Source organism: Ursus maritimus (genome assembly GCF_017311325.1).
Source record: "Ursus maritimus isolate PB19 chromosome X unlocalized genomic scaffold, ASM1731132v1 scaffold_X1, whole genome shotgun sequence".
Lineage (NCBI taxonomy): Eukaryota > Metazoa > Chordata > Mammalia > Carnivora > Ursidae > Ursus > Ursus maritimus.
In genome coordinates, this window is record NW_024423319.1 from 112,684,159 (window position 1) to 112,697,165 (window position 13,007).

At 41.9% G+C, this 13,007-nt stretch overlaps 1 protein-coding gene across 1 annotated transcript in view; it reads right to left on the reverse strand.

Annotated features, from left to right (window-relative positions):
* GRPR (gastrin releasing peptide receptor) overlaps positions 1-4,410 on the reverse strand; it is a 170,689-nt gene extending 166,279 nt beyond the window's left edge. The window contains exon 1 of the mRNA XM_040634003.1: positions 4,314-4,410. The gene's annotated coding sequence lies outside the window, so the exon portion shown is untranslated. The remainder of the gene's footprint in view (positions 1-4,313) is intronic.
* Positions 4,411-13,007: the final 8,597 nt, after the last annotated feature.

Consider the following 13,007-nt stretch of genomic DNA (forward strand, 5'->3'; position numbering starts at 1 on the left):
GAGAGAGAGAGAGAGAGAGAGAGAGAGAGAGAGAACAAGCAAGTGCAGGGAGGGGCAGAGGGAGCGGGAGATAGAATCCCAAGCAGACGCCCTGCTGAGCATGGAGCCCGATGCAGGGCTTGATCCCATGACCCTGAGATCATGACCTGAGCTGAAATCAAGAGTCAGGCACTTAACCAAATGAACCACCCAGGCATCCCAATAGTAGTATGAGTTTTTTAAAATGTTCCTGCTAGCCATTTGATTGTTCTTCCTTAGCCTACATTATCTGACACTTAATTCTCCCTCATTCTTTTACATATCTCCTTTCTAAACTCATACTAGCATATGTTGAGCATTCTTTTTCTAACCTTCATGTCCCTTTAACCTCTATTTCACAATTTCTCTTTTTATCTATGTAAGCTGAATTCTGGGTAAATATTTAAATCTATATTCCAACTCCCTAAGTATTTCTTTAGTTGTCTTATCAGTGGTTCAATCTGGCTCAGCTACAAATAGCATTTATATAGTCAAATTATTGAGCTAACTAAAATTATAATGAAACTATGCTGGGAAAAGGGGTTATAGGAAATGTTCATGTGTGTAGTGGGAGTGAAGAGATCTGAAAGAGCTAAGTCCTGATCTAGGGTAGTGGAAAATAATCAGATAATTCCTACAAATAAAAAAAAAAAAAGTTGCAACAGAAGAATGTTATGTAAAGCTATAAACACCAAAAAAACAAAAATTAAGAAGTTGAAAATGTTGCCTCTGAAGCAGGAAAAGGGGTTAAGTGAGGGGTGGGGAGACGGAATTGATGTTTAGTTGTAATAAATCTTCAAAAGTACTTGATTCTTTAAATTACACACAAAAAATAACTGATAAAAAAATTAAAAGAAGGTGGCTATGTAGAAATGAAATTATTGAGAAGAGTCGTGCAGATTTAAGAAATCAAGTATGGGGAATGAATAGACAGAGCACAGAGGATTTTTAGGGCAGTCAAACTATTCTGTATGATACTATAATGGTGGATACGTGTCATTATACCTTTGTCCAAACCCATAGAATGCATAACTCGAAGAGTGAACCATAATGCGAACTATGGACTCTGGGTGAGAATGATGTGTCAGCGTAGGCTGTCAACTATAACATATATACCACTCGGGTAAGGGATGTTGACGATGGGGGAGGCTATGATGTTAGAGGTAGGAGAGACTGGGGAATATATAGGAAATCTCTGTACCTTCTACTCAATTTCACTATGAACCTAAAACTGCTCTAAAAAATAAAGTCTATTTTGGGATGGCTGGGTGGCTCAGTTGGTTAAGTGTTTGACTCTTGGCTTTGGCTCAGGTCACGATCTCAGGGTCATGGGATCGAGCCCCGTGTTGGTCTCCGTGCTCAGTGCAGAGTCTGTTTGAGATTCTTTCCCCTCCCTCTCCCTCTGCTCCTCCCCCTGCTCATGTACTCTTTCTCTCTCTTTCTCAAATCAATCAATAAATAGAACCTTTTAAAAAAATAAAGTCTATTTTTAAAAAATCAAATAAGAATCAGCGTGTTACATCAATTGTGATTTGAAAGTATAATAGCAAGGTAAAATGACATTCTCTAGGCACTTGCAGTAAATTCTACATTTTTGCTAACTACAAATCTTTTACCAATAATTTGCCATGTTGAAGTTTGTAAAAAGAAACCCCTAATCTACATTTGTTTCTATACCCCATGCTATAATTTATAAAGTTCACAAAATACACAAATACCAGTGGGAAAACTCACGCTGATAAAATGGTTTGATATTTTTAACTGACGCAATTTGGAAAATGGTTTTGACATTTTCCACCCTTTAGAAAAAGAACATTTTTTTCAAACTATAGCAGTAAATACCAAATTTTACCAGTAACTCAACAAATTTGGAAATACTTGTCCACCATTAAATAGTTCTTTCTACCTTCCTGGTTAAGAAGACAGCTTTCTGCCCAAAGTGTCAGAAATGGCTTATGGAAAAACAAGAAGGTGGTGAACTCTGAGAAAGCACCTTTTACGGTTTTTCTAGTAACTTGGTAGAGGTTTGCTAATGGAAAACTGGTTCAGTTATAAGATAAGTTCTGGAGATCTAAGCCACAGCAATGGTGACTATAATTAACAATACTGTACTATATACTTGAAATTTGCCAAGAGAGTAGATCTTAAATGTTTTCACACACAAAAAATGGTAACTATATGAAGTGATGGATGTGTTAACTAACCTCATTTCACAACACATACATATCAAATCATCACATTGTATACTTTAAACTTCCACAATGTTATTTGTCAATTATATCTCAATAAAGCTGCAAAAAAAAAAAAAAAAAAGCAAATTAGACAAAAAAAAAAAGGAAATTCTATTTCCAGGGGGCACTGGAGAGGTTGGGAAGAAGTGAAAGGATTCAAACCAGCCCTGTCCAAAAGGAATAAAACGTGAGCAATATGTACGATTTTAATTTTTCTAATAGCCACATTAAAAAGTCAGGAAAACCAGGTGAAATTCATTTTAATAATATACTTAATTTAATCTAATATATCCTAAATATTGTCATTTCAATAGATAATCAATATAAAAATATTATGAGAGATTTTACATTCCTTTTTTTGCACTGATTCTTCAAAATCTGGTATAGATTTTACATTAAGAACACATCTCAATTTGCACTGGCCACATTTCAAGTGCTCAATAGCCACACATGGCTAGTAGCTACCACATCTGATAGCCCAGGTCCAAACCATCACCTTTTACATCCAAGCAAGACTGAAGATTGCAGAAAGAAAATTTACTATGAAAAATATCAGAAAAGTGGGAAAGAATGATCAGAAAAGCCTAAGTTAGCATTTCAGACAAGAGGGCTTCCCTTTCTCTCTCTGTCCAACAGGCCTCTTGATCAGGATGGAGCTAGAGCAGGGTCAGCAAACTTCTTCTGTAAAGGACGAGATAGTAAATATTTTAGGCCTTGCCGGCCATACAGTCTCTGTTGCAACTACTCAGCTCTGCTGCTGCAGCATGAAAGCAGCCATAGACACATTCAACCAGTGGGCATGGTTATATTCTAATAACACTTTATGGGCACAACAATTTGAATTTCATGTAATTTTCACATGTCATAAAACTTTTTTTTTTCAAACAGTTCAACATGGAAAAACCATTCTTAGCTCATGAGCCCTATCAAACCAGGTGGTAGGCCAGGCCTGGCCCACTGGCTATAGTTTGCTAACCCCCGACCCACAGGATGGGGATGAAGGAAGGGAGCGCTAAGAGGTTGTTTTACCTACAGACATTTGTTGAAAACTAAAAATTAGAACTTTGGAAGCAAAAGAAAAAGAATGCAAAAAGAACAAAGGACTTAATATCCAGCCATCCCTGTTTTGACCCTAATTCTGACACGGATAAGTTCTCCTGCCCTGGTCATATCATTGATCTTCTCTGGTCCTCAGCTTCTGCCTGCCAGTTACCATGGCAACCTCAAGGAGTCCAACAATAGCTCGTGTACTCACATTGTGTTAAATCAAAATTGGTAATATTTTGAACAGAGTCTGTGCATATTTACCATTTAAAATACAAAAGGAATGGTTCCGTTGAGAAATGTATAGGATTGCAGAGACTAATAAATAGGTATAACACTGCTATACTAATTTGGAAACAATTCTTACTATAACTAAGTCAATAATCATTGTTATTTATGCATTATAACAAAAAGAAATTCTATGTGACAACCCTGGAGCCTAATTCTAATTGTTATTCATATTTTAAAGAACTAATAGATGAATGTTTTGAAATATTCAAATTTTCAGACTCTCAACTATAATTAGTTCAAATATGTGTAGTTGTGCAGTAGTTCACATTATTTCTTATTTTGCCTTATTTCACAGATCTTCCATTAAATCTCAAGAAGGCAAGCTCAGCCAAACCCTTAACCTAATGTAAAATAACTGCTCAGACATAAAACTTGAGTTTTCCTTAATGCATTAGATTTCAGAATTAAAGTGCAAATAGAAAGATAATTTGTTGATCCTATTTCCCTATTAAACATTGAGATGACGACTTTTTTTCATAATGACCTACACCAAGAATTTCAATAACAACAAAAAAGCAACAGAATTAGCTACAAGTTGCAAGTTAAAGGAGACAGTATGGATTGGCCTCCCGCAAACTATTCTCACCTCTATCCCTTCTCCCTTGACTTTCTCTATCATAAAGACTAAAAAGCTAAAGTTGATTTAACTTTGAATGTTGTTCAAGTTGGCCATATGACATGGTTCTGGCTGTGAGATGCGGCAGAAGTCCCTGAGCAGAGTTACTTTACCTGAATAAAAATAGGAGAAGCCCTTTGTCCTTCCTTCTTCTCCCTGCCTGGAACATAGAAGTAATGCCTGGATGCACTGCAGCCATCTTGCAACTCCGGTGACAAAAGCCACTTGCTAAGTGTGGCAAAACAGGAAGCTAGAAAGAGCCTGGATCCTTAGACAGCATCCTTGAGCACTGGATAACAACCTGGACTGTCTCCCTTGGTATTTCTTATTTTGTGAGAATATAAAATTCTTCTTACTTACACAGCCATTATTTGCTAGGTTTTCTAGCTTTGGGGGGGCATTTTTTTGGCAGCTAGCTGTATTTGTAACTGATAAACAAGTAAAACAAGGCAGGATTGACTTGCCGTCTATTACACACTAGTGATTCTTGAACTAGAGCATAGATCAAAATCACCTGGAAGACTAACTAAAAATCAGATTTGGGGCGCCTGGGTGGCTCAGCCAGTTAAATGTCCGACTCTTGGTTTCAGCTCAGGTCTTGATCTCAGGGTTACGAGTTTAAGCCCCGCATTGGAGCCTACTTAAAAAATAACCAAATAAATTAAATAAAGTAAAATTCAGATTGCTGGGCTCCAGCCCCAGGGTTTCTAATTCAGTAGGTCTTGGATGGCACAAGAAATTGCATTTCTAACAAGTGCCCAGGTGATGCAGCTGCTGCATCGGAAGCGACACTTTAAGAACCACTGGATTACACAGCAGCATTTCGTAACATAACACAACATAACTTAACAGTGGATCCTACTTTCTGAGTTCCTGTTTCTGCACTGCTTTGCTTTTTAAAAAATGAATTTCTGCCTGATCTCCAGACCAAATACTCCTTAGTAATCTGCACTCTAAGTGTAAAATAGGTCACAAAAAGATCAGCAGATATTATAGTTCTGCTCCTGCCTGAAGCTAGAAGATAGGGAAAGAGCCGTCTAGCACTTGCCAGGCTACACTATTTGCCATGTCATTTCCTGGCACATAATTATGCTGCTTGCTGACAACTATTCTACTTTCTGTCCTCCTGTAAATTGTAAATGACAGTTTGGAAGCTGTTGGCTGAAAATTCTGAAAAAGAAATCTTTACAAGGAGAGGCAAGGATAAAAATCACGGTCAATTTAGAGTGGTTGCTGACAAGCTGGCCCTGAGAAGCATCCTCAAGTTAGATCACTATGAAAGAAATGGAATTTCCTGTCCCTTCCTCTTCCCCACCTCCACTCCCACCATTTTAGAGTCTCAAAGCATGTGATCTACTCAACAATCCAAATTTCACCAGAAAGAGTTAGAAAGTCTCATGCTTGGAAGCCCTCTGCTGCCTGCTAGAATAACACGCAGTTGAATTTTATACTTAGGGTAGAAAGAAAAGCCCCTTCCATGCCGACACATTGCCCTATGTCCACAGCCTGCCCCCTCCCCATATTGACATGTTTCAAAAGCCCATTGCGAAGAGCCATCCTTTGAGAAAAGCAGTTCAGCCATTCTCCAGGTCTAATATTTGGTCAGCTTTAGCTCCCCTCCGAGGAACTGGTCAAAGTAATCCTTCTGCCCTCACAGCTACATTTTTTTTTTTAAAGATTTTATTTATTTATTCGACAGAGATAGAGACAGCCAGCGAGAGAGGGAACACAAACAGGGGGAGTGGGAGAGGAAGAAGCAGGCTCATAGCGGAGGAGCCTGATGTGGGGCTCGATCCTATAACGCCGGGATCACGCCCTGAGCCGAAGGCAGATGCTTAACCGCTGTGCCACCCAGGCGCCCCATACAGCTACATTTTTTTAAAGCCATGCTTTGTTAACCAACTAGGGGAGATGGATCCATCTACTTCATGCATTGCCCATCCACTCCCCACTGCGTTCAAGATTTCAGTGAGCGGGACAGAATCACCAGCCTATGGTAAGTAACCAAGCCTGGCCAGGCTGCATAGAAATACAGAATTCAGGGACCAGAGCAAAGCTCATTCATCTTCCTAGGAGCGACATCTAAGACCCTGACCTTCTTTTACACTGCACAGCCCGCTGAGCTAACAATTCATAGATTCCCTCAACAGACTTTCAGGACGGCCTATATTCCTTCCAACATTTGCAGACCCTAGCACCAGATATTGCTGGTTTTAAACCCTTCCCAGTACCTACTTCAGCCTCTCAACAAGGTTTGATGCCTTGCCATTTCCCACGAGAAGCCTGAGAATAAGGAACAGCGTATAGAGCCGTCTCTTACCACACCTTCTTCTTGTTCTCATATAGCTTTCCAACTGCAGCCGAAGCTCCTAAGTTCCCCTTTGAGCCAACACCAGCCGCTACATCTAGCTCCATCCCCCAGTGTGGTTAAGTTGAAGACAGAACATCTCAGCTTTCCAGTGAGCTCCTTAGGGTACAAAACCAGCAGTTCCCGAAAACCTGGGGATAGACGGAGAATACATTTCAGATGTATCTGCTCTTCAGAGCTTGCAAAGTATGCCTAACAGCTGAGTAAACTAGAAAGCCAAAGATGTAGTTTTAAAACAAATTCATGGTAAGGTTCCAACGCCTTTCATGAGGTGACAGAGTACACACATTCAGTGTGTCGAGAACATAAAGAAATGATAAATGCACAATGGAACAGCACACCAAAGGTAGGTGGCTAAACATGAATCATTCCAACTAGTCCATAAATAAAATCATATGCCAGTATATTAGTTCCCGCAGGACAACTGGATACGTCATGTGTTTAAAAAAATTCTAGGTAAAGTTTGAGACTTAATGAAAGTTGGATCTTTAGTACCACTAATAAGAATAACTCTCTTTGGGGCACCCGGGTGGCTCAGTCAGTTAAGCATCTGCCTTCGGCTTAGATCATGGTCCCGGGGTCCTGGGATCGAGCCCCACATGGAGCCCCCTGCTCAGCGGGGAGCCTGCTTCTCCCTCTGCCTGCCGCTCCCCCAGCTTGTGCTCTCTCTCTCTGTCAAAAAATAAATACAATCTTTAAAAAAAAAAAAGAAAAAGAATGACTCTCTTTGTAGGAGTGTTTACCAAGTGCTACAAATCCTCCACTTGCTTTGCATGGATTAATTCATTCAATCTTCACAACAACCTGTGTGTCAATATTATCACCATTTTACAAATGAGGTAAATGACGTACAACAATTTAATAAATCGTCCAAGGCCTTCTAACTAGTAAGCACAAGATCTGAGATTCAAACCCAAGCAGTCTTTCTGGAGAAACTGAACTTCATTATTGTTTTTGGCCACCTATGTAAATGTACTATATCTGAGATTCTGCAGAGCTACTAAAACCTTCTGAGAGGCCCCTCAAAACTTGAAGATGCACCCTAGGCCCAATATGTTGTGAAGCTCACTCTAGTGCCATCGTGCTCCCCAGCATCTGGCCCAGAAACACTTTCCAGCCTTCAGGTATCACCTTTCACAAAGCTCCTAATATGGCTATTTGGCCTCTAACTGAATCAGACTTTGGGAGAGACTGGAAGAGGTCTAAGAAGAATCAGATTGCCCTGCTAAGCTTGGGCAAGTATCAGTAGAAATAAAAATATCACAGACACTGTGAATCAACACACTTGGGTTCTAGTCCTGACTATGCACTTGTTTGGCTATGTAAAACAAACAAAGCCACCAATATTTATTGAGCATTGTTCTGGCTATCTCCTTCTTAGTACCCCAAAATTAGTGGCTTAAGAGAACAACAATCAATTTGTGATATCTCATGATTTTGTGAGTCAGGAATTTGGTCAGGACTCCACTGAGTGATTCTCTGGATCCCCATGTTATTGATTGGGATTCCTCAGTGGTATTCAGCTGATGGATGGGCAGATCTGGAGGATCCAAGATGGCTTCTTTCACTGTCTATCGGTGATGGCTGCGAGGCTAGCCTCAGTTAAGAGTTTTGAGTAGAGTGCCTGTTGCTGGCTCCTCTAGCATGGTGGAGTCAAAATTCTTAGCAGGTGGCTGATTGCCCTCAAGGTGAGCATTCTAACAGGCTTGGTAAACTGCAAGGGTATTATGTCCTAGCCTCAGAGTTCCCGAATATCACTTTTGCCATAAGCTATTGATTAAGCAAGTCACTAAGTCTAGTCCCAAACCAAGGGGAGGAGAAATAGATTCCACCTCTCTTTTTTTTTTTTTTTAAAGATTTTATTTATTTATCTGACAGAGAGATAGGCAGTCAGCGAGAGAGGGAACACAAGCAGGGGGAGTGGGAGAGAAAGAAGCAGGCTCCCAGCTGAGGAGCCTGACGTGGGGCTCGATCCCAGACCGCCGGGATCACGCCCTGAGCCAAAGGCAGATGCTTAATGACTGAGCCACCCAGGCGCCCCAGATTCCACCTCCCAATGGGAGGAGTCACAAAGAAAAAAGCCATGTTTGATCTACAGCAAGCACCCACCTTATGCCATGCACTTTTCTAGTTGGTGGGAATTCTAAAGAGACAAAGATGAACAAGGCCCCTGTTCTTCTGTGTTAGATGTGTGCTTTTCAATATAAAATGGAACATTTTTCTTATGAGACTGTCTTTTCGTCGGCTGTTCATTTAAGATAAGGACCTTCTTGATCCCCCAGGAGGATAAACTGGAACCAGATAGTAAATATGTTCAGCTTTGCAAACCATACCATCTGTTGCAACTACTCAACTCTACTGTTTGTAGCCCAAAAGTAGCTATAGACCATTCATAAATAAATGGGCATGACTGTGTGCCAATAAAATTTTATTTACAAAAACAGGCATTGGTCCTGGTTTGGCTTGTAGACCATAGGCTGCCTGCTCCCTGACCTAGCAGATAATAGATGCTCAAATAAATACTGGTTGAATGGATGATTGTTTTTTAAAGATTTATTTATTTATTTTAGAGAGAGAGGGCTAGAGCACAAGCAGGCGGAGGGGCAGAGGGAGAGGAAGAGAGAGAATCTCAAACAGTCTCCCCAATGAGTGCAGAGCCCAATGACTGGCTCAAGCCCATGACCCTAAGATCATGACCTGAGCCAAAATCAAGACTCAGACACCCAACCGACTGAGCCACCCAGGCACCCCAAATGGATGAATTATTAAAGCCTGGAATTTGAAGAAGAAACTATAAATGAATACTTGTATGAACTTTCATTCTCTCAAGTGCTCATCTGTTCCTTTCCACACAGGTTTAGAAAAGCTCAAACTGACATTCAGGTCAGCCCCACAGGATCTCATGGACATCAAGGGTTGAGGCACAAAGAGATCAGTCCATGAGATGCATAATCTAAGCCTGGATTAAGAAAAGCAGTCAAAAAAGTTCCAAGTATACACATCAGAATTTGTGAGAGATCAGGAATTCAGGTTAAGAACTCAGGAACAGGGATGCCTGGTTGGCTCAGTTGGTTAAGTATCTGCCTTTGGCTCAGGTCATGATCTCTAGGTCCTAGGACCTGGGCTCCCTACTCAGTGGGGAGTCTGCTTCTCCTCCCTCTGCCCCTCCTCCTCACTCATGTGCTCACATTCTCTCTCTCCCTCTCAAATAAATAAATATTTTTTAAAAAAAGAACTCAGGAACAGAGGGACAGTGTGTCACTTTTAACAATTGATTTTATATACCATGTTTCATCAACTCTAAGATACCATTTATGGGGGGAAATGCTGCCAATTAAATGATGAAACACCTTAGCTGTAAAATGCATCCCGATTTCAAAGGTGTTAAAATGTGGGGGAAAAAAAGAATGGCAGAGAACTGATAAAATATCATAAATTTCCTCATTCATTTGTCCAGAAAACAAACCAAAGTACCATTTATAGAGTGCCTATAAGTCCCAAGCACTTTCCACAGATATTTCTGTGCAATCCTCACATTAAGTGGCTCATTATCCTCTCTGCTCTCTGCACTCCTGCCTTCCTTAACCACTTTTGATTTGTTGGACAGGCCATTCTCTTCCCACCCAGGTGCCCTGTGAATATTACTGCTTCTCTCTGGACCCCGAGCCCTTTCCCACATTTCATCCCTACACAGCCTTCAGGCATCCACCCTTTTATTTCTGTCTCAAGAAAACATCTTCTAAGCAAGATGCTCATTATAGTTATAACTAACTATAGTTAGGTATAGTTCAGCAAATCTAAGATGTTGTTAACTCGAAGACACACAACTATTATTCCACTAGGAGAGAAAACCACGCTGACAATTAAATCATGACCCACTAGCAGGCATAAAGACATCTCAGTTTCGCAGATGTTAAAATGTAGGAGGAAAATGTATGCTTTGGAACTGATGAAATCTGTAGTTTGATACAAGTCAGTGATTTTTAGTAAGACTTGATACACGTGCTGAAAGGTAATGTCACTTTCTGTACTATTTGTCTTTCCAAACAATGGATGAGATGAAGAAAATTTTTCTCGCAAGAATTCCTAGCGAAGCTGCAAACAGTGGAAGACTCAGAAAGCCTGCCCCTTGTTGGAGAACTTGGGAGGTGAAGGGAGAAGCAATGAGGGGAGAATAAGCGGGGATGAGGGGTAAGAGAAAGTCAGCTAAGAGCTGCTGAGATAATGGAAAGTTCAGGAGGCAGCTGAAAGTCTTCCTCTATGAGAGCCCCAAAGCTGGATTAAATCTCCATGCTAACCAGCCCATATATGGATTTAAAAACAAAACAAAACAAAAAAACAGGCAGAGGAACCTTGAACTCTGGTAAGTTCAGGGCAGAATCAAGATGACTGACATGAATTAGCCATGGAGATGGTGGGGACCCTGTGGAAGTCCAGCCTGGAACTGAGAACACAGCGGGAAGAGCCCCACATTTACTCAAGCTGTGCAGCTGTGGGGTCCCAGCCACATTCTGCTGCCACCAAGCAGAATGCAGTATTAAAATTATTCTGGAGGTCAAGAATCTACAAGCCAGAGAAACTAAGGTTATTTGATCCTTGGAGTCAATTTAGGGATACATAGCTGGTGACCACTAATATTTGCTAGAAATATTGATGCTGTGTGCTATACACTGAATGTGTGTCCCCCAAATTCACATGTTGAAACCCTAATCTCCAATGTGATAGTATTTGGAGGTGGGGCCTTTGAGATGAAATTAGGTTTAGATGATGTCATGAGGGTGGAGCCTCCATGATGAGATTGATGCCTTGATAAGGAGATGAAGAGACCAGAGTGCACTCTCTCTCTCTCTACCATGTGAGCACACAGCAAGAAGGCAGCCACCTATAAACTAGGAAGAGGGCCCTCACCAAGAACAAGACCATACTGGCATGCTGATCTTGGACTTCCACATCCAGAAATGTGAGAAATACATGTTTTTGTCTAAGCCACAGAGTCTATGGTATTCTGTTAGAGCTGTCCAAACTGACTAAGACACTGTAATTTGCAATCCCAACAAATGGGTCTTCATGAGACCCAGGCAGTTCTGAAAATGACTGGCCAAGCTATCCTGGGCAGGTATGCACACCCAGGCTGAGGTAGCAGAATGAATGTACTTTCCAGCCAGTCTCAAATTAGTCTCACGGTGACTTCAAGTAGAAACAGAAGCACAGAGTGTCTTCCTAACAGGGCCCAGGAAATTAACCCCAGCCAGGAGGGAGACACAGAACACTCCAAAAAGCAGAAGATGTGGGCTCTGGCTCTGGTCTGTTTATATTCTTCCTAAGCATAGGTAGTAAGGGCTCCATGGCATGGACTGACAGCCCCACAAAGTCCTCCAGCACAAGAGGGCTCTAGACTGACACAGGGGTTTAGACACAGGACAGCTAGCTAAGGGTGGGCAGGTAAGGAAGCCAAGTAAGGGCTGTGGAAGCTCCATCGATAGGGAATCCAGAACCAGGACTTGCTGAGTGTTGCCTCATGAAGATGTAATCATGCACTCCCTGATTTTCCAGTAAAAGAGATAAATGCAATTCTGATGTCCACAGTAATGTTCTGGACCTTTAAATATTGGCAACTAATTTAACTTTTTTCATAAGACTCTGAGACTAGTCTGAAGAACTGATTTATCCAAGAGACTTCCTGTTCACCCTCTCCAGGCAGGGCCTTCCAGGGAAGTCTAGCCCTCTGCTTCACCCTCTTCTCCTTAGAGGAACCTTCCATAAGCACTTCAGAGTAAAGGCCCCAGAAGAGAAGTGCCACTTCACGTACACTCTGGCACTGGAGGCAAGGGGTAGAGGAGCTCACGGAGCACGCTGCTCACTACCTGGTAAGCACAACTGATCACTCCACCTCAGGGGCTGTCTTCCACCGATTCTCAGGAAAGCCAGAAAAGGGCAGGATGGGGACCCAGACAGAGGGCAAACAGAGGCCCTGGCAGCAGAAGGAGCCGATTTGAGGATTTTATGGCAGTAAAGCACCCAGTCTACTTGGGAACTAGTGGAATACCAACGCAGCTGGACCAGAGTAAATGGGTCAGAGTGGTGTGAGATGAGGCTGGAGGAGTGGGCTAAAGCCAGATCACAGGAGCTGGGGATGCATGCGAAGTGTATGGGCTTCGGCCAAGAGCTGTGGGGAGTTACTGGATAGATAGAAGCAGGGGCACGGCGTGACTTGATTTGCTTCACAAAGATCACTTTAGAGCAGGGTTTCTCCACGTGGGTATTATTGTCATCCAGGGCCAGATCATTCTTTGTTGTAGGGGCTGTCCTGTGCACTGCAGGGTGTTTAGCAGCAGTCCTGGCCTGTACCCACCAGATGCCAGGAGCACCCTCCTCCCCTACTGTGACAAACGAAAATGTCTCCAAACATGTCTAAGTGTCCCTGGGGGTGGGGGGGGGG